The 25,941-nt window shown below is 39.2% G+C and overlaps 2 long non-coding RNA genes and 2 other non-coding genes across 8 annotated transcripts; 2 read left to right on the top strand and 2 right to left on the bottom strand.

The window, feature by feature from the left end:
• The first annotated feature begins 1,981 nt into the window (after positions 1-1,981).
• Positions 1,982-17,873, top strand: LOC116284495 (uncharacterized). Of its 5 annotated transcripts, none has more exons than XR_012062286.1 (7): positions 1,982-2,438; positions 3,137-3,227; positions 7,629-7,776; positions 9,336-9,392; positions 13,554-13,767; positions 14,392-14,521; positions 15,215-17,873. It is a non-coding gene; the product is annotated as an uncharacterized lncRNA (long non-coding RNA). The 5 variants fall into 5 exon arrangements; XR_012062287.1 differs by having other exon boundaries at positions 14,385-14,521; XR_012062288.1 differs by adding an exon at positions 10,357-10,403 and having other exon boundaries at positions 13,554-14,521.
• LOC140687771 (uncharacterized) lies at positions 4,820-9,170 on the bottom strand. The gene is made up of 2 exons (XR_012062294.1): positions 9,041-9,170; positions 4,820-4,978 (listed from the first exon to the last, which is right to left on the bottom strand). It is a non-coding gene; the product is annotated as an uncharacterized lncRNA (long non-coding RNA).
• A 3,485-nt stretch (positions 17,874-21,358) lies between the features above and the next one.
• On the bottom strand, positions 21,359-21,441 carry TRNAL-UAA (transfer RNA leucine (anticodon UAA)). The gene has a single exon. It is a non-coding gene; the product is annotated as a tRNA-Leu (tRNA).
• A 2,671-nt stretch (positions 21,442-24,112) lies between these two features.
• TRNAT-AGU (transfer RNA threonine (anticodon AGU)) lies at positions 24,113-24,186 on the top strand. The gene has a single exon. It is a non-coding gene; the product is annotated as a tRNA-Thr (tRNA).
• The last annotated feature ends 1,755 nt before the right edge of the window (positions 24,187-25,941 follow it).

Raw genomic sequence — 25,941 nt, 5'->3', positions numbered from 1 at the left:
TGCTTTCATAGAACTTTCGTTCTAGTGAAAGGAATGAACAAGCAAACAAATAAAGGGTCAAGATAATTTTGAATAGTGGTAAGTGTATTATACTTATGAGAAAATAAAACAAGGTGATGTGGTGAAGAAGACTGAGTGGAAAGCTATATCAGGTGGGATGGCCAGTGAAGCGCTCTCTGAAGCAATCACTTGCGATCAATTTCAAGCTGATGTGGGAATGCGGAAAAAGTCAGCAATAAATGCAAAGCACTGGAAGCACAGGCCTGGCAACTACAAAGGCCTTAAAATCAAGTGACCTTGCAGTGCTGTAGGGACAGATGGCCAACGTGGCTGAAGAAAGCTGGTAAGGGGAAGAACCTGGTACTCTGGCCTTCCCTGCCAATATCAGACTTTGAACAATAACTAGTTTCAGGTGGTCCAGCTGAAAATTCTGCTTTTGTGAGGCAGGTTGGCTGTTCTGTGGGCTTTGCCATTAGAATACAGAAAAAAGCTGGTGAAATGTGACAGAGTATAAATATGCCATTTTGGCATAAGGATTATTTTGAGCTAAAAGCACTTGAAAAATAGCAGATATGAGAAGACCACTCTAATCTTCCTTCTTTTCCTTTGAAGTAGAAGATAAAATTCCCATGTGAAAGATATCCTCCATACTAGGAGGGAAGTAACTTTCTTATTGTCAAGGTTGGAAAGTTGAGGCAGAGGGAAATTCATACAAATTAACCCTTATCTTCCTAGTCACTTCACCCAATTAACTATCCTAACCCAAGCCCCTTTGCTTTGTCACATTTTCATATTTTTACTGCTCTTTGTCTGATTCAGTATACGTGCATTCAACTACAAATGCTTGAGTCTTCATTTCTTTATGAGGGCTCCCATATCACATGAAACAAAAATTTGTATATTTTTCTCTTTAGTCTGTCTTTTGTTACAGGGGCCCTAGCTGAGAACTTAGAAGGGCAGAGAGAAAGATTATTTTTCCTTCTCTATACTGGAGGAAGTGACTTGAGTTAAAAGTCCCTGGGAGACAAAATCCAGACTGTAGAAAGCCTCGGGTTTCTTCTAAAAATATATTAAAAGGGAAAAGAGAGACATTATTGATTTAAAAAACTTAAGACATATATCCTATGAATTGTTTTTTAAAAGTGTATATATAGTATATGTCTTATATATGATTGTCATAATATATATTATAGAATATATTTATAAAATATCTAAAATTGGCAAAATTTGAACGATTGGATACTTGATGCTCTTATTTTTGTTATTTTTAGATGTGATAACGATACTGTGATTATGTTTTTCAAAAAGGTCCTTACATTTTAGAGATACTTAGTCCTGTGTCAGTCCTATAGGAGCTTGAGGCAAAAGGAAAACTCAGTAATACTGACTATTTAAAATTTTTATATTGTATTCATTACGGATTTTTGAATTAATTTTTAAATTCTTTTTTAAATTTAAGTATAGTCACTTACAATGTGTCAATTTCTGGTGTACAGCATGATGTCCCAGTCAGCATTAATTTTTATTTTTTTTTAATGTTGCTTTAAAATATTTTTTGTCTCTTTTGCTAAGCTTTTTGGCAGCCTCCTAAATTTTGTGCAAATGCCTAACTCGCCTCACCTTAGTCTAGGCTGTGCTAAATGGATCAATGCGACGTGTCTGATATTCACTTCAAACAATGCGTTGGGAGGAATGAGGATTGGTTATAGGTTAGTAATATTGCCATGAGCTGATAATTGTTGAAGATGTGATATAAGTACATAGAATTCATTGTACTATTCTATCTTTGCATATATGCTTTTGAAGTTTTCCCAAATAATTTCTCTTTCAAACATAAACCCTTCCAGGTCCACTTAGAAGGTAGAGCCGAGGAGAGATTAAAGTCACGTGGAGCATTAACAGCAAGAAATAACCACAGAGACTCAGAAACCTCCCAGGTTCCTAGAGCGGACCTGGAAATAACGTCAGAGGCTGTAAACAATGCTGTCTCGTTATTCCACCCCAGAGGCCTAAGTGTTCACGGTCTTGTTTTCCTCCGCGAGCTCGGGAACCGACACCCTGAATCCTGTCCCCAAGCAGGACTGCTTACAGGTGGCTAGAGAAGGGTCAGTCTTCCGAGCCTCCAAGCTGACAAAGGTGGGACTTCAAATGTCGAGAAACCTAAGTCTGGTTCTAGAGGTGGCCCCCAGGTGGCTTGCTAAGAAGAAGCAGCAGATTGCAAAAATCCGTAGGTGATGGGGAGTGCGGAGGATGAAGGCAAGTAAGTTCTGGCGCTTCGCCTTTTGACCCCAACGCAACCTACGCGGATTCTGGAGCTGAACCGAGTGGATGACTGTGCGGAGACCCATCTGGCCAGGGAGCAGACGGCACAGACCTGGATACTCCTCACCCGACAGGGTCCATCGGAAGCCGACTGGCCTCGTGGACGACAGCTGGCGGTAGGTCTCTGCTCCTGGATGTGGTTGGGAGGGGCGGATGAAAGCAGGGAGGGATTCCGGCTCTTGAGCGACAGGTTCTGGAGAGTCCAAGCGCTCTGGCTGATGATATCTTGTGGAAAACCGTTACCGGGAAGGCAGAAATGTGACTGTGTTGAGTGCACTGTTTGATAATTCTGGGCATCAAGTAAATAAGAGATGTGTAATGTTATGATGGGGGTGGGAGTGGATTTAGTTCAGACAAGAGCAGTGCATCTCCACAGCCCGAGCGCTTTTAAATTTTCTAGAGAATGCTAGTGCGCAGTCGGGTGGTAACAACCACTGGACTACTGTCAGATCCAAGAGGTGAAGCTCACCTTTTATTCTGGGCAGAAAGCATCCTTTTGACGCTGCCCAGTCGAGGCACTGTGGCCAAACTGGCACTTGCTTTGTGTATGCAGGCTCTCCGACTGAAATTTATCAACAAGGTACTGAGTCCAAAACTTGGATAAAACAAGCAACGAGTAGAAGAGACTTCTCATTTTTATCCTTGTCTAATCTGAGGAACTCAGCATATTTTTTTCCTTCAACAAAAATAAAATCCATAGAAGGATTTTCCCGCACTGCCAGGAGCTCAGTAATAGAATTCTAGTGTCTTTTCTGTCAGGAAAAAAAAAGGTTATTAATTATTTAATAAAACAAAGTTATTCTCTTCATGGCAGCTGGCCCCAGCTCCCTCACTCTGGCTGGAGACTGCCTAGCACTGTCCTGGTCACATGCATCCTCTCAGACACAGCACCGAGTCTCCTACAGGTAAATGTTTCTTGCTCAGTAGCTCCTGGTAGGTGTGTTTTTTTCTTAACCAACTACCATTTTACCCTGTATCCTTCCTCCTTGTTTGCAACTCACTCCAGCCTTATTTATATCAGCATAAATACCTTTTTATAGATCTCTACATTTCTTTTATATATCTGTGGTCTTGTCCTTAGAAAAGTAGGATCATTATATGGTTTGAGAATCAGAGATGTTTGAGGATGTGGTTGAGGATAAATTAGGCCTCATTCATGTTGTGGCATATGTCAGAATTTCCTTTCTTTTTAAGGCTGACTATTATTCCATTGTATGTATATACCACATTTTATATATCCATTTATTCATTGATGGGCACTTGGATTGCTTCCACCTTTTAACTATTGTGAATAATGCTGCTATTGCACATGGGTGTACAAATATTTCTACAAGACCCTGCTTTCAGTTCTTTGGGGCATACACACTCAGAAGTGGACTGGCTGGATCATACAATTCTACTTTCAGTTTTTTGAGAAATCTCCATACTGTTTTCCATAGCGGCTCCCCCATTTTACAATTCCACCAGCAGTGTACAAGGATTTCAGTTTCTCCTCCTCCTTGCCAACGCTTGTTATTTTCTGGGTTTTTTGATAGTAGCCATCCTAAGGGATGTGAGGTGATATCATTGGGGGTTTGATTTGCATATGCCTAATGATTAGTGATGTCGAGCATCTTTTTGTGTGCTTATTGGCCATTTATATATCTTCTTTGGAGAAATATTTCTTCAAGTTCTTTTTCCATTTTTTAATCAGGTGTTTTTTGGGTAAAATTGTGATTTTTTTAAATTGAAGAACTTCTTGGATCAGCCATTCTTTTCAGGGATAGCAGAAAAGAAGATATGTTCAGAAATAAGTCTTGAATCATGTTCAGTTCTTCTGGCTTTTTTGGGTATGTGTGTGTAGAGAAGTAACACAAAGAATGAATTCTTGTTTTCCAGATGGACATGGTGGAGAGAGAATTCCCAGACAGCGAGATTGTTAAAAAAAAAAGCAGATCTAAGAAATAGCCTATTGTTCTTTGCTGAAGTGTATAGCAACATCAGATAAGTCTGCAGAGAAAGAGCTTAACAGATTATGCAGGGGGTCTTAGATGTGCATCTTATAGCCCAATGCCATTCAGTAGAACTTTGCATAATGGTGGGAATGTCCTATATCTGTGTTGTCCACCATGGTAGTCTCTGGTTACCTGGGGCTATTGAACATTTGCAGTGTAGCTAGTACTGTTGAGTTTATTTTATTGAATTTTTATTAATTTATTATCTCCATATGGCTAGGGCCACCATATTGGACAGTACCACTCTAGGCAGTGGTTTTAAATGAGAAAGTAGTATAACCAGATTTATATATTAGAAAGATTATAGTCAGAATGTGGAGAATGCGTTGGACAGGGGCAAAACCCAAGTTAGTAAAATCAGTTAAGAGACTCTTGAAATAATCTAGGTAAGTGTGTATCAACTTTGGCCACCTCCTCAGTTAACAGCCCTTATTCTCTTTTTTTCCCCATATGTTAGTTGGGTTATTTATATGATTAGTACCCCAAAGAACAAGTAACAGTGCTTTAAGCAGGATAGAAAATGTATTTATCATGTGAATGTCTTGCTGAAAGGCAAGCCAGGAGACTTCTTCAAAAAGTTCTCCAGTGGCCTGTGCTTTGCTTGCTGCTTTGAAATCTCCAGAGCACTGTCCTTGTTCATGAGGGCAAAACTGAATCACAGCCTATAGGAAAGAGAAAGAAAATATTGTGACCAAGCAACTTCCTTTTAAGCTACATGACAGAATGAAAGTTGTCCACAACACTTTTGGTCGCAGTCTGTGTTAAGCTAAAATTTGGGAGATTCTGACATCAGAGGGGCCACGTATTTAGGAAAAGGTTTTTAAGTTTGTAAAATGTGGGAACATTTTCAGCCACAGCTCATTCTTGTGTAACAGTGTCCTTGCATGGAGAAAGAAGGAAGCGGTCTTTGGATGTGAGGAATGAGAGAAAACTTTTGTACAATATGGGAGAATCCCTGCCCTACTAGTCTGCTAGGGCTGTCTTTACAGAGTAGCACAGACTGGGGCCTTAAAGAACAGAAATGCATTGTCTCACAGTTCTGGAGGCTGGAAGCCCAAAATCAAAGTGTCAACAGGGTTGATGCCTTCTGAGGGCCGTGAGGGAAAGATCTGTTTCAGGCCTCTCTTAGCTAGTAGATTCTTTCCCTATGTCTCTTCACGTCATCTTCCCTCCATGTGTGTCACCATGTTCACCTTTCCTCTTCTTATAAGGATACCAGTCATATTGGATTAGGGCCCGTTCTAATGACCTCACTTTAACTTTTCCCCATTTTACTTCTTTAAAAACCTTTCTCCAAATAAAGGTCACATTCTGAGGTACTGAGGGTTAAGACTTCAGTGTTTGAATTTGGTAGGGAACACAGTTCAACCCATAATACCTAATAAGGGAGTTTGTGTATATGAATAGTTGAAATAGTATCAGACCAGAGTTCACATCTCATCTGACACCAGGAATTCATATTTAAGGAAACCATTCATATTAACATTTAACATGGTTTTAGGACAACCCCAAACAAATTTGCCAACTGCTGCTCTGTTCTGATAGTTAAAGCAGGGATGCTCAAAGTTGAGACTATGAACTTGGTCAGTGGATTTTCAACTTTCAAGAAATTTGTATTTCTCATTAAAGAGCCTAGAAAGTGGAAATTTACCTTTTCAAAAAATTTTTAAACTATAAATAGGATAAGTCCAAGATAAGGGAACTAGTACGTCTGCTAATTGAGAGTTGGGATATCTCAACTGCAAAAGAAAGCTTGAGTTCAATATTAAAAAATAAAAATGATTTAATACAAAAAGCTTGGTACAAAACTGTGTCAACGTAACATTGTTAGGATAAAACTAAACTGAATTTTATATAAAGGCTAACTTTTATAAGTTGTCAGCTCATTATTTAAAAAATGTCCCTTGTTTCTTGTAAATCACTTGTTCTCTACACATTGGAACATCCTCTTGGCCAGTTTGTAAGTGATAACGTGCTTTCTACCAAACTCGGACTCATCTGCTGGTAGGCAGTGAGCCTTCTAGCAAATATTAACTTCCTAAGTTCACTTTTCCCGGAATATGAAACGATGTGTCATTTAAAAATGCCTTTAAACTTTCTCACTGTTAACATTTTAATAATTTCAGAATTCATTCCCTAACCCATTATATACACTGATCAGCTGAAACTTTAGAATTAGTACGTTTGATCTAACGTTTTTAGGAACAAGATGACATTCTAGATGATCCCAGTAAACATTTCCGTAGATAAGCCTTCTTTCCTCCAATTAAATAGAAGTGATATGTTGAAGAATGCAAATCCTTCAGGATTTAGGTTATACTCCTAAATTAAGCAATCTTTTAAACACTAAGAAAGGGAATAAATCCAGTCCTGCCTCTCTTCTTTAAATATCCATTCAGTTTCTACTGTCAGGGAACCCAAATCTCCAGTTATTAATGCCAGCCTGAAATAAAGAACAGGAGAACTTAACTCCTAAGTTAATGCCCCTTGTTCCCCAACTTTATACAAATGTAACAGGAAGAAAATAAATGAAGACACATTTTTTTAAAGAAGTATATGCTCTATTTGGGAAGTCGCATTAAAACACATACACACACCAAAATGTACCCCATAGGACTACTTATAAACAAGTATTTAAATAATATAAGCAGCATTTACAGGTTTAGTAGAATGCTTAAAAAAGGAAAAGAGACGGAAATTAATGCAACCATGCTGTCAGGTTTTATAATTTCATGTGATGTCTGAGATGGGGTGTGCAGGGGAGTGAATATCCCTTTTGTTAAAATATTTGGATGCTTGAGTCAAGAAATGTGGGCTTGAGAGCCAGTTTTTTGATCTTTGAAAATCTGGTGAAAGCTATGGATTGACTCCTTAGAAAAATACACATACATTTGATATTTTGCATGAGTTTCTGCAGATGTTGTATACTTTCATCCCAAACTCCTTTCTCCTTTGATTACCTCCATCATGATAGCTAGAGAGCCAAAATTCTTCCCTTCCCTTCTCCCTTGTAGTTGGGGTGGCATGTGGCCTGGGTCTGACCATTGAGATTTAAGTGAAAGTTGCTTATGGGGAGCTTCTAGAAACATTTTTCCAGAAGGAGGGGCTGTGACTTGTGGCTTGCTCCATTAGCTTTTTTTGTGGGGGTGGGTAATTAGGTTTATTTATTTTTTAATGGGGTACTGAGGATTAAACCCAGGACCTCATGCATGCTAAGCATGTGCTCTACTACTGAGCTGTACCCTCCCCTCTGTTCCATCAACTCTTAACCCTGTACTTCTTTGATCTTCTCTCTTCCTGTCTGGAATTCAGACAAGATTCCTGGAGGAACAGCATCTATTATGGATTTATGATGTTGAAAACCACAGAACAAAGACAACTGAGAAAAGAAGACCGAAGGAGCCTGGGAACTTCATGACATTCTTGAGCAGCGGTGCCAGCCCTGGATGATTTACCTCAGGTCCTCATGTTAAATGACATATACTAACTCCTTTCTATTTAACCCACTGGAGCAGAGTCTTCTTTTGCAGTGAATCCGATCCTAACTGCTGATACTGGCTAATATGTTTTAGCACCTGTTGTGGGCCAGTGGAGTTCTAAGCACTTTTATATACTAACTTTTTAATCCTCACAATGATTTTATGAGCTAGGCCAAAGGTTCTCAAAGTGTGATCCCTGAGCCAGCAGCATTAACATCACCTGGAAACTTGTTAGAAATGCAAAGTTGGGGGCCTGACCCCAGATCTGCCGAAGCAGAATCTCTGGGAATGGGGCCCAGTGGTCTGTATTTTAACAAACCCATATGCGGAAGTTAGACAACTTTAACTCTAAAGACAGGGTATTGTTACTGTCCCCATTTTACAGATAGGTAGACTGAGCTGAACTTAAGTCACTTATCCAATGTCATACCAGTAGAAAGACTTAACTCCTGAGTCTGTTTGTAACCACTATGTTACATCACATGTGAAGCTTTGCTGTAGGGTAGTAGTCTTCAAAATTTGAAAGTATATCCTTTTGAAAGATTATCTACCCCCTTGCATATTTTTAGATTGATATCTAAAAATTTCGCATCGTAAGTTCAAGCAGTTGTAAAGAATATGATTTCCAGTACATTATAAATTGTGACTTTTAAAATGTGTTCCATCACTTTTCTAAATGAATCTAACTACCACTGGGATTATTTTTTAAGATAGACTATCATCTATTTAAAACAATAAATTTTCTTTAACATTTGAAATTTTACATCCCCTTGTGTTTGAACTTGTATTTTCATTCCCTTACCCTATAAAAATACATTCTATTGTAACATGGCTGTTTTTGATCTACCCTGTTGTACTTCTCTAAAACAAAAAAGTATAAATACTGAACTTAATTAAATTTTTTTTCTAATGACCATATTGCTTTAAGAGTTAACAGTTTTCTGCATTAAGTTACTGCCACTTTTATTAGATCATATTTTGTGAACATATTGTATATTTTTGATAAGTTAGTAGATATACAAACTAAAATTGAATTGCAAACTCGTCCCTTAATGAGATGAATGGGAGAGGGAATCTGGCAGAGGGCATGGCCTATAATGCTATCCTCCTGCCCAAATCCCAGGGAACCCAGAAGTCTTTTCCATACTCTAACATCATTACACTCTCCCCTGATTGTCCCCCATCTCCAAGCCCAGAATCTGTCAACCTCTTGCTGGTTATAACCCTAACATCTCTATTAGTCACCTCGGTACTTTGTTTCTGAGCATAGGGATTCCTCCTAATTCTGGAGCAAAAAAAGGAGCTGCAAACAAAGAATGGCTTTGTGTTGAGTGCCACAGCTGGCTCAAAGACGCACATTAAGTCATAGTAGTGGGACCAGTACTGGAAGGGTTTTCCCACGTTTATGATGTCACTAACTGGTCCCACCAATAAGCAGGCAGAATAAATTGCCTGTATTCTCCATCTCTTTGACTATTCCTTTCACACTCTTTCTGTAGCAAAAACTAATCCTCTCCCACTGACTCTGCTTCCTTTGCAGCTCTTCTTACTGGTAGCTGGTTTTTCTTCCCCATCCTTTTCACCACTGGGCGTGCAGGTAAGTAGGTTTTTTTCTTGCTCCTCATTGCCTCTTCCAGATTGTCCTCCTTCCTCCCTAAAAACTCCTAGTGTTGAAGCTTTTCTCTTACACTTCACCACTGCTTCCCCTTATTTTTGCTTTCATCTACAGACTCTTGGGGTAATTCCTTGAAAATCTAAGCTTGTAGGTCACAAATCACTCCCCAGTACTACCCCTGTCATGATGCTTGGTGATTTTAGTATCCAGGAAGACAATCTTTCCAGTACTCTGACCTTCCCTCATCTCTCATCCACTGATCTTGTTTTCCATTCCTTTTTAGCAGCCCTCTCATGTGGTCAAAACTTAGACCAGAGTTTTCCAACTTCTTTGACTTCAGTTCACAGTAATACATTTTACATCTGGACTCTCTATACATGCATTTGTGTATGTATGTGTATTTTTAACTGAAAGTTTTTAAATCCACTACTTTCCTTTGCTACATGTAAGTAAGAAATACGAAGTTAGTAACAAATATATGTTCACTTATACATAAATACATTTCTTAATTCAAAATAAATAATAGACAAAGTCCAAAAGTTGGTTGTGACCTCCAAATTATTTCTCAGTCCTTGTACTAATGTTTGTCTGCTGTGAGAGCTACAGGTTTTAAAAACTGCCTTAGACCTTATCATGCCCACTCCATAATTCAGCCTCAAACATCTCATTCTGCCTGTCACCTCTGTCCTTCCAGCTCATTACCTCCAAGACTTCAACTCTAACAACATTTTAACACCACTGGCATATGTGGTCCATTTTATACTGTCTTGTCCACCACCCTTCTTCTATCTTTGCTTCCCTCCTTACCCAGACTATGATCCATAGTTCACCATTATAGTTACTCTCTTGCATATCCTGTCAACCCACTTGCTCCATCATACTTGTTCTGTGGAATTCTAACCCTTGTAAAAATCCACATTTCTATTCATTGCCTATATTCATACAGGTGAATGAAACTGGAGAAAAAGACACACCAGGCTAACTTGTCCAGCTGTAAGTTCATGACCATTAACTTTGAGTGGGCCCCTAGTGCTTTTCTGTAATCCCACACAATTCCCCAGGCCACTCTTCTAGATAGCTTGTTTGCAGCTCTCTCTTCACAGATCTTCACTACCTCCTCCCCCATTTTCACCTCAACCATGACCTTGCTTTCCATTCCTTTGAGAAAATAGAAGCAACTAGAACACATTTCCCACATATTCTATCTCATCAACTTTTTATTCTGCCTTTCTTCCTAATTACCATGGATGATTTGCTCATTCTTTTATCTATAGCCTGCCCCGGGAATACTGCCCTCTCTCATCCACGTTACCAATATTTCTTTCTTGCATGTTAAAAATCAAAAGACCTTTTGACCCCACATTTGCTTCTAGCTGCAAATTCTTTCCTTTTTCTGAAAGCTCTTCTTCAAAGAGTTGTCTGCTGTCATCCCCATTTCTTCTCAGTCCACTATTAAACCCTCCCCTCTAGTCAGTCTTTTGTTCCTATCATTCCACTCAAACAGCTTTTTTCAAGGTCATAATGACCTCCTCCTTGCTGAATCAGGAATCAGTCTTCATTCCTCACCTTACATGTGTCTTATGAATAGCATGTGACATAGTTGGATATTTCCTCCTGATGAAGCATTTTCTTCTCTTTGCTTCTGGGACATCACTCTCATCTGGTCTCTTGCTATTTCACTGGCAACTTTGTCCTCTTTGTTGGGTACTTCTCATTTCTAGGCCTCTAAATGCTGGAAAGCCTTAGAGCTCAGTCCTAGGATTACGTCTCTCCTTGGGCCTTCTTTATACCCGGGTTGATCTCATTTACTCTCAGTGGTTTTAATTCCTGTATATTGTGGATGTTTCTCAGATTTAAATCCCTGTGTCTCTAGTCTGGACCTTCTCCCTGCTGTCCATGCTAATACATATAATTACTCAACATCTTCAGATATCTAATAGGCATTTCAAATGCGGGATGTCTAAAATCAAACTGCTTTTCACTGCTTTGCACATCCAACTTGGTCTTACCCATATCAGTAAAGAGAAACTCAGTATTTACAGATCTAGATCCAAAAACCTTGAGGCCATTCCTGACTCCTGTTTCTCTCATATTCCATGTCTAATCCATCATCAAGTCCAATGGTTCTTCCTGCAAAGTGAACCCAGAATGTGATACTTCTAATGGCCTCCGCTATTAGGACCATGGCCAAAACCACCATCGTCTCATATGGTATCATTATCACAATAACTTACTAAGTTCCCTGCTTAAACCCTCATCCAATAGTCTAATCCTAATATAGAAACTGAAAGAATCCATAGAAATGTGAGTCTGATCATGTCATGTCTCTGCTCAAACCCTCCAGTGGCTTTGCAGAAAAAAAACAAATTCTGTATCATTACCTACTGGATCCTATGCAGTCTGCCCCCCAACTCCTTTCTGATCTCACCCCTCTCACTCTACTCCAGTTGCTATACTGTCCTTGCTTGCTTGCTTCAACCTCTAAGCCTTTGGATGTGGTTCTTTCAAATATCTGCTCAGTTCATTTTTTAATTTTGTTAGCTCTCTGCTCAGATGCCACATAATTGGATTTTTTTTCTGACCATCCTATATAAAAGAGCAACGCTGTGCCACCTCTCCATCCTATGTCCAGCCTGCTTAATTGTTCTCTATTTGACTATTTGCTATCTACTCCAGTAAGAATGCAAGTACTATGAGAATGGGGACTTTATTTAACTTATTAAGTACTGAACCTCCTATGCCTAGAGCTGAGCCTGGCACATAATAGGCATGGTCATCAAATATTTGCTGAATGAATGCTAGGGAGGAGACCAGGATTGAGCCTCGCTGCGTAAGAGCACAGAGAATTGAGAGAAAAAAAGAATGTGTGTGTGTAACTGTATGTGGCGGGGTTAACTTAATGGAAAAACAAAGAGGGAGAAAGGATAAAAATGCAAAGACAATAGGCTCAAAAGAAGACAGACCAGGAAGATAAGAAAAAAGTAATGAGATGTGAACAGAAATAAACTGTAATGGAAAGTGTGTGATATAAGAACGGTACACTGGCCCGGGACCTCAGAACTGCCTCTCTCATCAATGAAGTTATATGGAAAGGGAGGAAGACCAATAAAGATGTTATTGTTATCCTTATTTTTCTATTTTTTTGGTTAAAAGTTGCTATTTTTTTTAGTAAAAAGCAATGTCCTATGTGCTATGGCTGTTAAAAAGAAGTCCTCAGAACATTTCATCTTGGAAGTCAAAACATTCAGAGAGGAAAAGATAAATAAATATATGAAAGTGATACGTGATTGAATATGAAGTCAGGCAGTCAGTCATTGTCGTGTATGTTCACACAAGGTGAACACAGTTTGGACAGACTGAGTGGGTATGTTTCCAACCCAAGCTTGGGCCTTGAAGGATGGATTTACACCAGCTGATGGGAAGAGGGAGGAGGGAGGACCTAGTAGATAGGATGAGCACTGACAAGGGGTTGTACCACTTTAGGGATATCTCCACATATAATCATATTTTTCTGCAAACCAGTATCAGGCACCTAGAACAGTGTAGGCACTGTGCACACAGGAGGTGCTCAAGACATGTTCATTTGCTGAATGAGTGAGGGATGTATGAATGGTACTTAGTGGACAATGGGATAAAAGGTTTAAATGGAGCCCATTCCAGGAGATCTTGACTATATGGAATTTGGGAAACAGTATGACAAATTTTGGGGGGCGGGGAAGAGCACTGAATTTTTGAAGAAGAGTAGGTAGAGAGAATGTTGAGAAGATAGGTTGAGGTAAGATTAAGAAAGGGCTTGGCTGTCACCCAAAGGATTACATTAGATGTAATCATGGACATATTAGGGGGCTTCCGATCAGGAAGGGCCTGATAAAGCATTTGGGGGAGGGGCTGTTAATCTGAAATCTGGAGTGGTGAGGGTCATAACTGGAGTCTGGGAGATAGGTTAGAACTTCAGGCATGACATAGTATGGGCATCCACTATTTGTTAAATGAATAAGGAGTTGAACTACAGAGGGGATGTTGGAGATAGAATGGAAGATTTAAGGGAGTTTTAAGAATGAGGGATCATTAGGAATTGTTTTTGAAGGATGAGAAGTAAATATAGAGGGTTTGAGGTAATTCCTCCCTTCTTCCCTTTCTTAGGTGATGCCTCTCCATAGATGGTTTAGGATGAAGAAACTGAACAGGGCCATGATCCTCACCTGTGATTTCCTGGCTGCCACCCTGGTTTTGGGGTCTTTCCTCCTCTCTTCTTGGGTAGAAATAGAACTGTCTGGTGAGCCGAATGTTCTTGTCAGTGCACTTTTCACCAACTGTACCAGTAAGAAAATGTGTTGGATGCTCAAACACAAACCAAGTAAGACCTTGTTTAAAAAGGGAGGGCTACATGTCATTACCAACCTGCAGCCTCAGTGCTCACTGCCCCCTCTCCCTCAGGACCACTCCTTCTCGCTGACACCTACCAACATTTACTATGCTATCTTTAGAACTGGAGCCTCTGAAAACGAGAGGGTGGGCCCTAAAAAAGAAGGACGTTGTCATTCTCTCTCTGTCATTCTTCCCTGATTTAGCCTACTTCATACTGGGTGGAATTTTCATAATCAGCACCCTTCTCCTCTCGCTCTGCTTGAGCCTTTTGTTGGTGGCATTCCCTCAGTTGTTCCCTAAGAGCCAGAAACAGTATCTTTCCTGTGCTTTTGTCTTCATTGTCACAGATAAGGAAAGGCAGAAATGAATTTTGAATGTCTTGGCATTGGGGTTAGGGTGGAATTTTAGTGAAATTAGTTCCTAGAAAATTTTCAGGAGGATGCATAGGAAAAGAACAATCAAGGAGAAAATGGTCTCAAAGGGAAAAGGAGAATGAGGGGCAGTGATAATGAAATAATTTTGGTTCACTGATCATGATACTGGACTAAAACCCTTAAGTATTGGGATAGGCTAATCAAAAGATCCATCACTTTTCCCTTTTTTAAGTTGACAGGTGTCCCTCTCCTTACTTATGCACTATATGCAAATTTTGGAAGTGAGTCGGGAACCTGATCCACCAAAAGTCACCTATAAGCTTCCTTATGTCATAAATTTATCCAGCTCTTCCTTATTTCTGCTATCTGGTGAGTGATCATGGGGTTCTGTGAGGTTGTAGAAGGTGAGCTAACCTCCTAGGAACCAGATTAAGTTTATTTCTTTGATCTTCCTTTTCTTTTACTCTAACAGTCTCAAATATGTGGAAGTCAATCATCTAAACTTTTTTTCTTCTTTGGCTTTTGGGCATAAGTGTCCCTTATGCTCACCCATGACTTTTTTCTATTGTCCAGTGACTTATTTTAAAAAATATTTTTAAAATTAATTTCCTCCTGGACTTCAGTTTTGCAATACAAACTCTAAAACAGGATTCAGAAGCCATCTCTTGGCTTCAAATATATCTTCAACTAGGGGTAGAAGTCAGAGTATGGGAAAGAATTATTTGCTTTTCTTGACAACGGAAAATAGAAGACACTGTGTAAGACCACTTACATAATCTCTGAGGCCCAGTGCAAAATAAAAATGTGGTGTCTCTTGTTCAAAAATTGCTAACAATTTCAAGATGATGATAGCAGAACACAAATCCAAGTATGAGGCTCTTCTGAGTGCAGGATCATCAACTACCCTAGTTGCACACCCGGGAAGCCGGCTTGGACCATGTGTTACAGGGTGATAATAAGAATGCATATGCGTGATGCACATGTCAGTCCCTGGGCCCTGTTAAACTTTTTGAAAATTAGAGATTGTCCTCACGAGAATCATCAGTATAGTTTTTTTCCTAGGAGCCCTCTGCCTTCACAATTCCCGGTGTTTTGGAGCTGTTGGAGTTTTAAAATCTCAGCCGAGCCACATGGATACCATCTCATTAGAAAAGATCAAACTGAGCCCCAAACCAAGTAGAAAGAATGGACACAATGAAGTGGACTCGCCACCCGTAACTGGGGATTCCTCAGCCACTCGCACTTATTCCAAAAGCAATGGCGTTGATTCTGGAAAGAACTGACTTCTTCCTTTTGTTCTGATCATTTGTCTTTCTAGAGCCCAGGACCATAGGTGTGTTTCATGGCAGAGAAAAGTGCAGAGGGCTAGATTTGTGTGTGTGAAGGAGAAGCACGTAGGCAGTCTTTTGTTTTGGCTCCTAAATTATTACATAGGTGCCTGTTCTCCATTATCTCTACAAATCTACCCTTCAGGGGCTTCCTATTCTGCAGGGATATTTTGTTGTCTATAACAAAGCTCCTTCCCCATCTGTGAGGTTTGTTTTGATAAAAATCCTCTTCCCTCTGGGAGTGTTGTGACTGGTAATTTTTTCCCGCAGCGGTATTGCAGCAAATGTTGCTGGTGGGTGCAGTCTGTATGTTTGGTGGGGAGGTCTTCCTCACTCTGGTGTCTGGTCATCTGATGTTGCCAGAATTTCCAAGACGATAGGCTGAAATATTGCCTATTTTACTGAGAATGTCTAACACAGATGTTTGATTGATGAAAGTGTTGATGAGATGATACAGTTTTTAGATAAGTGAGAAATGAATGTCTAGAATATTTGAAAAGCTAAATAAATTAGGAACATTTTCATTAAGGACAGCTTATAAAGGAAGAGAATGGTTTTCTTTTAAGGGGCAAAGAAAATAATATTTATTGAGCACTTACTGTTACCAGGCATTATACAGGCTACATACTGTGTGTGTGTGTGTGTGTGTGTGTGTGTGTCTGTCTGTCTGTGTGTCTGTTCCCAGCTCCTCCGTGGGGTAGGGATTATTACCTCCATTTTAATAATGAAGACATTGTGGCTCAGAGAGAGTAAGAAAGTCAAAATTTGGAGACAAGATTATTGGGCTCCAGTGTCCACATGTCCATGCCCTTTTCCCTTTCAAAGTTCTCAGGTCAGGGGTGGACTCATTTGGATCTAGGTAGCCTGCTCCAGAGTCCTTATTCTGAACTACCATACTCCACTGCCTTTGGAGAGCAAATTTATCTTTTTACCAGAGAGTGGCTACTTTCAGAGGAATTTTATCAATATAATTAAATTCATAGAATCTTAGTAATAAACCAGAATGTTAATTGTTTTGATTTTCCTCATCACTAATACTGAATATGGACTGTAGGTCAGATGACTTCTATGCCAGGTAAGGAACTATGAGCATCAACCTTAAGCTGTCAGGGTAAAAGAATCTTAAGTTTTACAGTAAGTATTTCATAATTTACTTCATCCTCCCCAATTGTGCTGGATATATCTTTGGTATAAAGATCCCCAGGATTGATTACTAGTTTTTTTTCACTCTTTATTTCTGAATTTACTTTTCCCCTTTTTTAAAATATATAAGTATTATAGAGGATAACTGTCAAAATATATAAAATATGGCTAAGAAACATATATATATATTTCCACATTACAAAGATATAAACACTTTTAAGTAAATTTTATTGTATATATACTACTGGACATCTATATGCATATGCTGTGTGTGTACATTTTTGAAAGGAATTACCATCCTATAAAAACTTTTTGATCCTTTTTTTTTTTCACTTAACGTTATTTCTTAAACATCTTTGCTGAAGCTGTTTATTACATTAGGAAGAGCAAGGGTCAATAAATATTTGTTGAATGAATATATAGTATCTTTTGATCACTAGCTGCTTCCAAGCCCCTACTGCAAATATCTTTGAATACCGTGTTGCTTCAGGCAAAAAGTGTTTTGTCCCTCATTAGAGCAAAAAAGGTATATATATACACACACACACACACACATATATATACATATACATATACATATACATATACATATACATATACATATACATATATGGTTTAGTTTTCTTCTCCTCCATCTACTCCAATAAACCTACACGTTGTTCTCATTCCCTCCATCGGAGGTACAATGGAAAAGAAGTTGCCAGGTTCAACTCCTTCCTGGTTGGATAAACTCATTAGAAAATAAACCGCACTTGTAAGCAGTATGCAAACTTGAAAGTGCTATTTGTAAACTAAGGACTGATAAAATAGAGCTCTCCAAAGTACATTAAGTTAAAAAAGAACTGCAGAATAATGAGTAAATATTTTACCTTTTATGTTAGGTAAAATAAGACTATGTTCATATTTGCAAGCATCATTTTAAAAAAGTCAGGAAAGGTGCATAAGAAACTTAAGGTAAAGGTGTTGGTGAGAATGGGGATGGTAGGGGAGGGGGGGGAAGAAGGGACCAAAGACTTTTCATTATGCCTTTTAATACTTTCGCATTTTTGAACCATGTGAACATACTACTCATATAAAATGACTCTAAGGAAAAATACTGCATTTTTACTGTACTAAGGTTGATGAAAGTTGTTCCTTCTTATTTTTAAATCTTGTTTTCTCTTACACTGAACTGGTGTGATGGTTGATTTATGTGTCAGCTTGATGGGCCATGGGATTTCCTGATACTTAGTAAAACATCATTCTAGGTGTTTCTGTGGAGGTGTTTTTGGATGCATTTAACATTTAAATTAATGGACTAAGTAAAGCAGATTACTCTCCCAAATTGGCTGGGCCTCATCCAATCAGTTGAACATCTGAATAGGAAAAAAGGCTGGCCTTTCCCTAGAGAAGAGAGAACTCCCACCTGACTGCATGAGCTGGAACAGTTATTCCTGCCTTTGGACTTGAACTGAAACATTGGCTCTTCCTGAGTTTCAAGCCTGCTGGTCTTTGGACTGAAACTACACCATTGGCTTCCCTGGGTCTCCAGCTTGCTGACTGCAGATCTTAAGATTTGTCAGCTTCTGTAATTGTATAAGCCAATTCATATAGATATATAGCTATCCATTGGTTCTGTTTCTCTGGAGAAGCCTGAGTAATACAACTGGCAAAGACAGAATGGCCCAAGGTGAGTTGGTGGGAGTGTAACTGGCTTTACGGTTTCTGTACAGAGACAAAAAATCCAGATAGGCTTATTTTTCCTCCTTGAATCAGTTCCCTGTTGAAAAGAAAAGCCACCTGCAAGTCTCTTCCTCCATCCGGAAGCCTGGGAGGATGGGAACTTAGTGTCAAGATGCATGTTGCAAAAAAATTAAAGGATCGGTTGGTAGCTGTTGTAACATTATGTGTTAGATATGAAATTGATATCCACAACATATATATATAACACTTAAGGAACATATGCTTATATAAATTAAAATGTAAATATCAATTTCCAAGTATCTATAGGACAGAAGCATGTGAGGGTCACTCAGAGTCAGTAGCAGGACTCCAAGAAAGAGACAGCAAGAGCAAAGTATTTAGATGAAGAATGGCCCCCAGAGGCACTTGACACTCTAACCTACACAACTCAATTTTCTGTTATAACATTTCCATCTTTGCATTTCACATTATTTGTTTTAAAAAATTAACAAGTAGAAATCTATTAGTGTTCTGTTACTGCAAAACACATTATCACAATTTAACAGATTGAAACAATGCACATTTATCTATTCAGAGTTCTGTAGGTAAGAAGTCTGGGCACTGGGTAGTTGGGTTCTCTGCTCAGGATCTAACAAGGCTAAAATACACAGGGCTGTGGTCCAAGTTCTTGTGGTTATGGTAGAATCCCTGTTTCCTTGCTGACTGTCACCTGGGTGCCCTCAGCTCCCAGAGGCCACTTGCATTCCATTGGCCCCCACCATCTTCAAAACCAGCAACAGAGACTCTCCCTCACTTCAAATCTCTCAGTTCCTCTCACACCTACAATTCCTGACTCCGGGAAGAGCTCAGTCCCCTTTAAGGGCTCCTAACTAGGTCAGGTTCTCTATTGATAGTCTTCCTTTCTTAAAGTCAACTTGCTATGTAATATATCCTAATCAAGTCACAGTCCAAGGGATTGTGCAGGACTGTGCACCAGGAGGAGGGCATCTTGGGGGCCATCATAGAATTCTGCCTACCTTAAGAAACAACAGAGGTTGGAGTTCAGTAGAAATTGCCAGCATCACCCATGATTGAAGGAATTTAATTAACTCAGATACAACAGGTTCAGATTTTCCCTGTGGCAGAGATGGGAGTGGAATGGTGATTTCAGATATGCATTTGAGTCTCTCATGAAGAAAAGTGACATAATTTAACTTCTGTAGGTCTGGAACCCCAAAATTGGTGTCATCAGCATTATACCCTAAACAACTTTGCTAACTGGCCAGTAAGAGACAGCTGTGTTTTCTCTTTAGAAATTTTTAATATAGATAAAATCTTTGTCATCTGGAGTCTCATTTCAGGAAAAAAAAAATCCTCCACTCATTGTCTCCCTAAGCCATCCACAGGAAAGAAATAAAGATAAGAAAATCCACCTTTAGTAGGGATGAATCTTGCATCTCCACGGAAACGTCGTCTTTCTCAAACCAGCTTATTCTGATAAAAGTTCTCAGGAGGAGCTGCCTCCCTTCTTCCAAGGAATTCCAGGAGCAAACACAAAGCTGGTGGCTCAGACCTAAAACCTAAGGCAGCTCATGAAAATGACCCACTGAGTTGCCACTGGAATTGGAGACATTTCAATGTAGAATCTAGGTGTTTGATCTGAAAACAGAAGCAATTTAACTATCAGGACAATTTTAAGCTGATTTCTGGGCTTCTGCTAAGGACTGCTATAAAGGAAGAGTGTGAGTTTCTTCTAAGGGGAAAAGGGACTAACCTGTATATTGGCAAAGAGCTCTTCTTAATTTGCCAGCCCTTCTTAATATATAATCTTTTCATTCTTACAACAACCTTCCATGAAGTAGGGATTATTGTCCCCATTTAACAAGTGAAGAAGTCAAGGCTCAATGAGTCAGTGGGAAAGCCAGAATTAGAAAATGTGATTGTTGAGTTCTAAAGTCCATGATCTTTCAAATGTCTTAAAGATGCCAGGCTCTGGTCCTCTGAATTTTAAAGAGACAGAATTTAATATGCTGGCATTTCAATTAATGGAGAAACTATGGCTATTCAATAATGGTGTTAGGATTATTGGGAATCCTCTGGAAATAAGGAAGAATTGGATCTATACTTCACGTATTAAGACACAGAAAAAATCGAATATATCAAAGGTCTATATATAAAAAGAAAACATGGACATTTTAGAAGAAACCATAGAGTTTTTTTGTTACTCTTGTTGATATTGCAGTGCAAAAAGGCATGCCCAAGTCAGACATAAAACCAGAAGAAAAGACTGATAACTTCATCTGAATAGTCCAAAGTCTATGTGCCCAAAATTGCCACAAAGTTCAAAGGCAAATAACACAGTGGACTACTTGTGACCTATCAAAACAGACTTGTAAGACTCATTTAAAGAGCTCCTACAAATCATAAGAGAAAGATCTAGCAATTAAGTAGAAAAATAAGCAAAGGATATTAAACAGGAAATATGGATGGCTCTTAAACATAAAAGATGTTTTGGGAACACTGTAGCCAGATAAATGCGGACAACAACAACAACAACAGCAAAAAAAAACCCTCCACTAAGGGATCATTTCTACATTTCAGACTGGAAAAACGAAACAAAAAACTCACATTATGCTGGTTAGGATTCAACCCTGCTTTCCAGGGTCAGTTGGAGGGACCGCCCAGGTAGAGTTTGGCTTTCTGAGTACAACCATTATTGAAACAGTGAGAATCCCGCTACGCACTTCCAGGGGACTACAGAGAGATTCTTTACTGTTACCTGAAGAGCAAACAGGGTCCAAGTTTCCATTCCTCTTAGAACTCAAGGGCCTGGAGTATTAAAATCTCATTAGGCAGACTTGATTTGGGTGGTTTTTCCTTATGTTGGCGATCTGATAGGACTGTGGGGGAAAATCATTCACGCACTTAATACCTACTGAGGCAATTTCTTTAGGCTTGAAGATAAAAAGCAGGGTAGTGTTCTCACAAAAAAAATAGAAAAAATAGACATGTAATCATGTAGATTTCCAAAGATCTATATTCTCCCAGGAATAACTTGGAGATGAAAACAGTCTACCGAGAGTGGGGTTCGAACCCACGCGGGCACTAGCCCATTGGATCTTAAGTCCAACGCCTTAACCACTCGGCCATCCCGGTGATTGGGAGTCTTTCTTTTGCAATTATTTTTTTATTAAAACCAATGTATTTGTGCTGCGCATTAAGGAAATACTGAATTATTTCTGTTTTCATGGAATTGCATCAAAATATGAGGATTATGATAGAGAAAACAAAGCAAGCTCTCTGATCTTTCAGAAACCGCCCACTTTTTCCTATCGCCCCCTCCCTAGATCCTCATGTTCCAGAGAAATGTTTGCCTTTACTCGAAAAGAAAAACGAGTAGGAGGAGGGAGGCAGAGAGTAATAGAAACCACCGCATTAACGCCACCTACTACTTCACCAAAAGCGCTCTCCCAGTTTTTCCTTAAGAGATCATCGTTTGCCTGCTGAATTCAAGCCTCCACTTTACACCCACTGAAGCATTGGAGGCAAAAGGTTGGGGCCGAAAAGACATTACATTAAAATGAGCTCACCTTGGGGTTACATTTGGAAATCCCTAGAGATTTCCCTAGGGAAGAGTCAGTTCAAATATGTGACTTTGATTTTAATGACAAAATGCTTTAGCTGACAGCCCAATATATCCACAAAAGAAACACATTGAGCTAGGCCTGGGCTACAGACAGTAAGACACAGCACAGAACTCCAAGTGCTTCCAGAAAAGCCCACAATTGTTTCAGTGGAGAATCCAATCTTTATAGCCAATAGTATCCCCTGGAAGACTTATTACAAATGCAGATTCCAGAACCCCTCTTGCAGTGATCCTTTACTAAAGAGATGTAGTGTAGATCTCAAGAATCTTAGTTTTCCCAAACACTCCCGGGTAATTCTAACATCAATTGTCTGCTGGTGATACTCAGTTAGGAGTGCTAAAAGTTGTCATGCAGAATTTAAGAATTCATGAAAAAAAATCTCCCAAATAGGAAATTTGGGGTCTCTGGAGGAGATAGAGCTGAAATGAATTCCTGAAGCATAGGTTGGAATACAGTTAATACTGAACATCGAATGTGTGAATATCCTTCAGGTAAACAAGGGCAAGCACCACAATGAAAGGGTTGTGTTGGCTGTACCAGACAGAGGGTCCAAGGACAACTTCTTAAGTTGATGAAGCCCAGTCCTTATTTGGAATGTCCACATCCAGATCTTTCTCTTTGCCTGATACATTCATGTACAAGAAATGACGCCCTCAAATGCTTTGGCTGTCCAGTTCTGAGTTTTGTCTCTGGCCAGATCAAAGTTCCATTCCTAGAAGAGGAGATTCCTGCTTCTACCAAACGCTGAAGGAAATTCAGATCTCTCAGTGCTGGGGCAAGAACTGGGTTGGGGATGGTGATGGAAATGACTGCAGGGTTCCACACAAAGCATATCAGAGATAGAATCTATCATGTATAGATAGATACAAAAGTTTTCAAAATATCTTATTACTGTTGTTCTTAACGTGGGCTACACAGTAGAATCAGCTGTGGAGGTTCATATTTAAATGTGAAAGTAAAACAGAAATATTTTAGGCATTGCAGGCCAGATGGTCTCTGTTAAAACTCCTCAAATCTGTTGTAGTGAGAAAGCAGCAGTAGATAATACTAAATGAATCAGTGTGGCTGTGTGCCAATATAACTTTATAAAAACAGGTAATTGGCCAGATTTGGCCAGATGGGCCATAGTCTGCCCACTCAGATCCAAAGGAATTAACTCCAACAACTTTCATAAAAGAGAATTTTATTTTTTTTCATTTTATTTTATTTCATTTTAAAGAGAATTGCAGTTGAACACTGACAATTTGGACTAAAAGGGGTAGAGGACAGTACAAACTGAAAAGAGGACTTTGGACCTCCCCAGTTACAATGGGAAGGAAGTAAGCTAAGAAAACTACTCAGCTGCAAATAAGAGCAGTTTCTTATTAAAAGGATGGATGATTCAGAGTATGGAACCAAGAGCCCAAAGAGTGGAGCCAAGAGCCCTTGGAGAACCATTCCCAGATAGCAGTGCTCATTTCTAATAAAGTAGCATCATGTACCCACTGGATTCTAGAATTCCTGTGGACCAGTGTACCTCCTGATTTTGCTCTTTTTGTGTAGAAGTGTGTATAGAGGTTATCCTATGCCTCCTATGCCTGTCTGTTGGGAGACAGATGACTTGTGTCTTAAGAATACAGACGTACAAATTAAGAATCTTACTTGAGGACTCCTACCCAGGGAATCGCGCCTGAACCTTTACCTGATTTAGGTGACGCCATTCTGGACTTCGAGTTGACAATGTACAGGAATCAGACTTGGAGTGAATATATTTTGCATATAGGGGAGACAGAATCATTGAGGGGGCCAAAGATTAGAGAATAATGTGGTTAAAATTCAGGGCATTTTCCTTGATATCACTCACTCACAGAATGAACAAAAGAAATGAGAGTTTATAAGAGAAGGCAGACTCACTTCTAGGCCTAAGGGATGCATGGTTCTCAAAAAGAGCATGGTCTCTACTGGACTGCCAGCGCGGACAGTCCAGTGGCATCCTTGACGCTGGAGCGGTTTCCTAAAGGAAGAGGACGGTCTTCTAAAAGCAACTCACTGTTCTCATTCGACAGCAAGAATGTTCTCTTTGGTTCATACTAAGGTACAGGTTCACCTTCTAGTTAAATACCAAAGAAACTGTCAAAAAAATTAACAAATTAAGGTGTAATATTTTGTAAAATAATATGATAGCAGCCATGAGATATGGGGGCTTCGTGGCTTAGCTGGTTAAAGCGCCTGTCTAGTAAACAGGAGATCCTGGGTTCGAATCCCAGCGAGGCCTTTTCTTTTCTATTTTGCCTTAAAGGTAAATTCTGGTCCCTGATAAAAAACGACTAGGATTTAAACCCAACTGAAGCGTCAGATGTTGAATCTTGATGGCTGCTCTCTGATGCATTTGCAGAGGAGCAAAGAAAGAGCAGTTAGAAAATTATTTGCCATGAATTAGCAAGAGTCTATGCTATAATCTCGGGTTGAATTATAATTTTCCCCTTTTGTAACTACTGTCCACATTTCCTAAGAAGCTTGTATTCTCACTTAACATTTTAGCTTTTAATACAGTTCAAAGAGGAGACAAGAAAAAAGAGGTAAGGCATGTGTATTGTAAAAATTGAGTGCTGTGGTAACTGTTCCTCCTTGTATGATTCTGGACTCTAGAATATCACTAAATATTTTGAAAAGTAGAATAACATGATGACATCTTGAAAGAGAGTAAGAAGAATGATTAGTGAAGAAACATGTCAAAACAAAACAACAAAAAACCTAACAAGAGACTGGGGACAAATGAGACTTTAAATCTGAATCACTTCTTAGATTAAAATAAAAGACTGGAAAAAAAATTCACCAAATCCTGGAATAAAGTTTTAGCTGATCTTTTTCTTCTGATCTTTCTTCTAGAATGTGTATTCAAAGTATTCTATTCTACAAACGTATTCCCTCATCCTTAGTAAAGTGCACAACGTTCCTAGACAAGGAAAGGGTGGCATTGCTCTTAGCTTCTTGCTTCTCCCTGTAAGGAATGATGAAATTGGATGATTGCTCCTTTTGTGAGCATTTGGGAGAAGAATCTGTTATATAATTTGTAGGTCCAGTGCAAAATGAAAATGCAAGTCCTTTTGTTTAAAAATTGAGAAACTTAAACCAGCAATAGCACAGCATTAAATCAATTTGCCTGCCCATGAAGCCCACCCTGTTTGGGAATGCAATTATTTGCCAAAGGACTGGAGTTTTCAAGGACACCTAAAAGTGGAATGGAATGGAATCTAAAGTGATGGTCAGTGATATCAAGTACTTCTAGAAGACATGAGAACTTAAAGTTACTGAAAAGGAAAACGTTGTTACACTAGAAAAACAATTCTTTAAGTTATGACTTTGTTAGAGTCTTCCCTCCAACTGAAATAATATTTTTTTTCTGGTTGATATTATTCTTTCCTCAAACAACTCCTCCTTCTTCTAGGTTTCATTAAATGTCATCAGATCTGGAGACAGAGCATGTAGATAGTTCCTCCTTCTACTATGTCCTTCTAGATAGTCCTTCTTCTACTGTTGTCTTGGGGTATCCAAGTGACTCTTCTCTAACCTCTCATGAAGAAGAGACAAGGTTGTATTCCATACTGCAAAACTGTGCACTATACTACATACCATTGATATGAATTATTAGAATGCTCTGGCTTGGAAAAGGTAAAAGACATGTATGTAAAACACGCAACGTAATTGCTAGAAGAAGAAAAGTAACTGGCAGCCCTGCACGCTCCCTGACAAAGCTCAAAGCAGGAACCTTTCACTCACAAGGCAAACATGCTAACCACTACACTATAGAAACCATTCAGCAAAACTCTTCGATAGACCTTAACTAGGTCTCCTGTATCCATCAGTGTTCCTAAAAGTCTGAGATCCTTTCTCTATTCAGGCTTGTTACTGAGTCATTGTCTACAGTTGCATTTTTTAATTGATCCAAAACAAGCACCACACCAAAGTTAGAAGGTATCCGACACTCAGAAAATTTTAAGTATTTAAGTTATATGAGCCTTAGACTAAA

This window comes from Vicugna pacos, chromosome 20 (assembly GCF_048564905.1).
Source record: "Vicugna pacos chromosome 20, VicPac4, whole genome shotgun sequence".
NCBI lineage: Eukaryota > Metazoa > Chordata > Mammalia > Artiodactyla > Camelidae > Vicugna > Vicugna pacos.
Note: the sequence above shows the minus strand (reverse complement) of the source record. Positions and strands in the feature narration are given on the sequence as shown.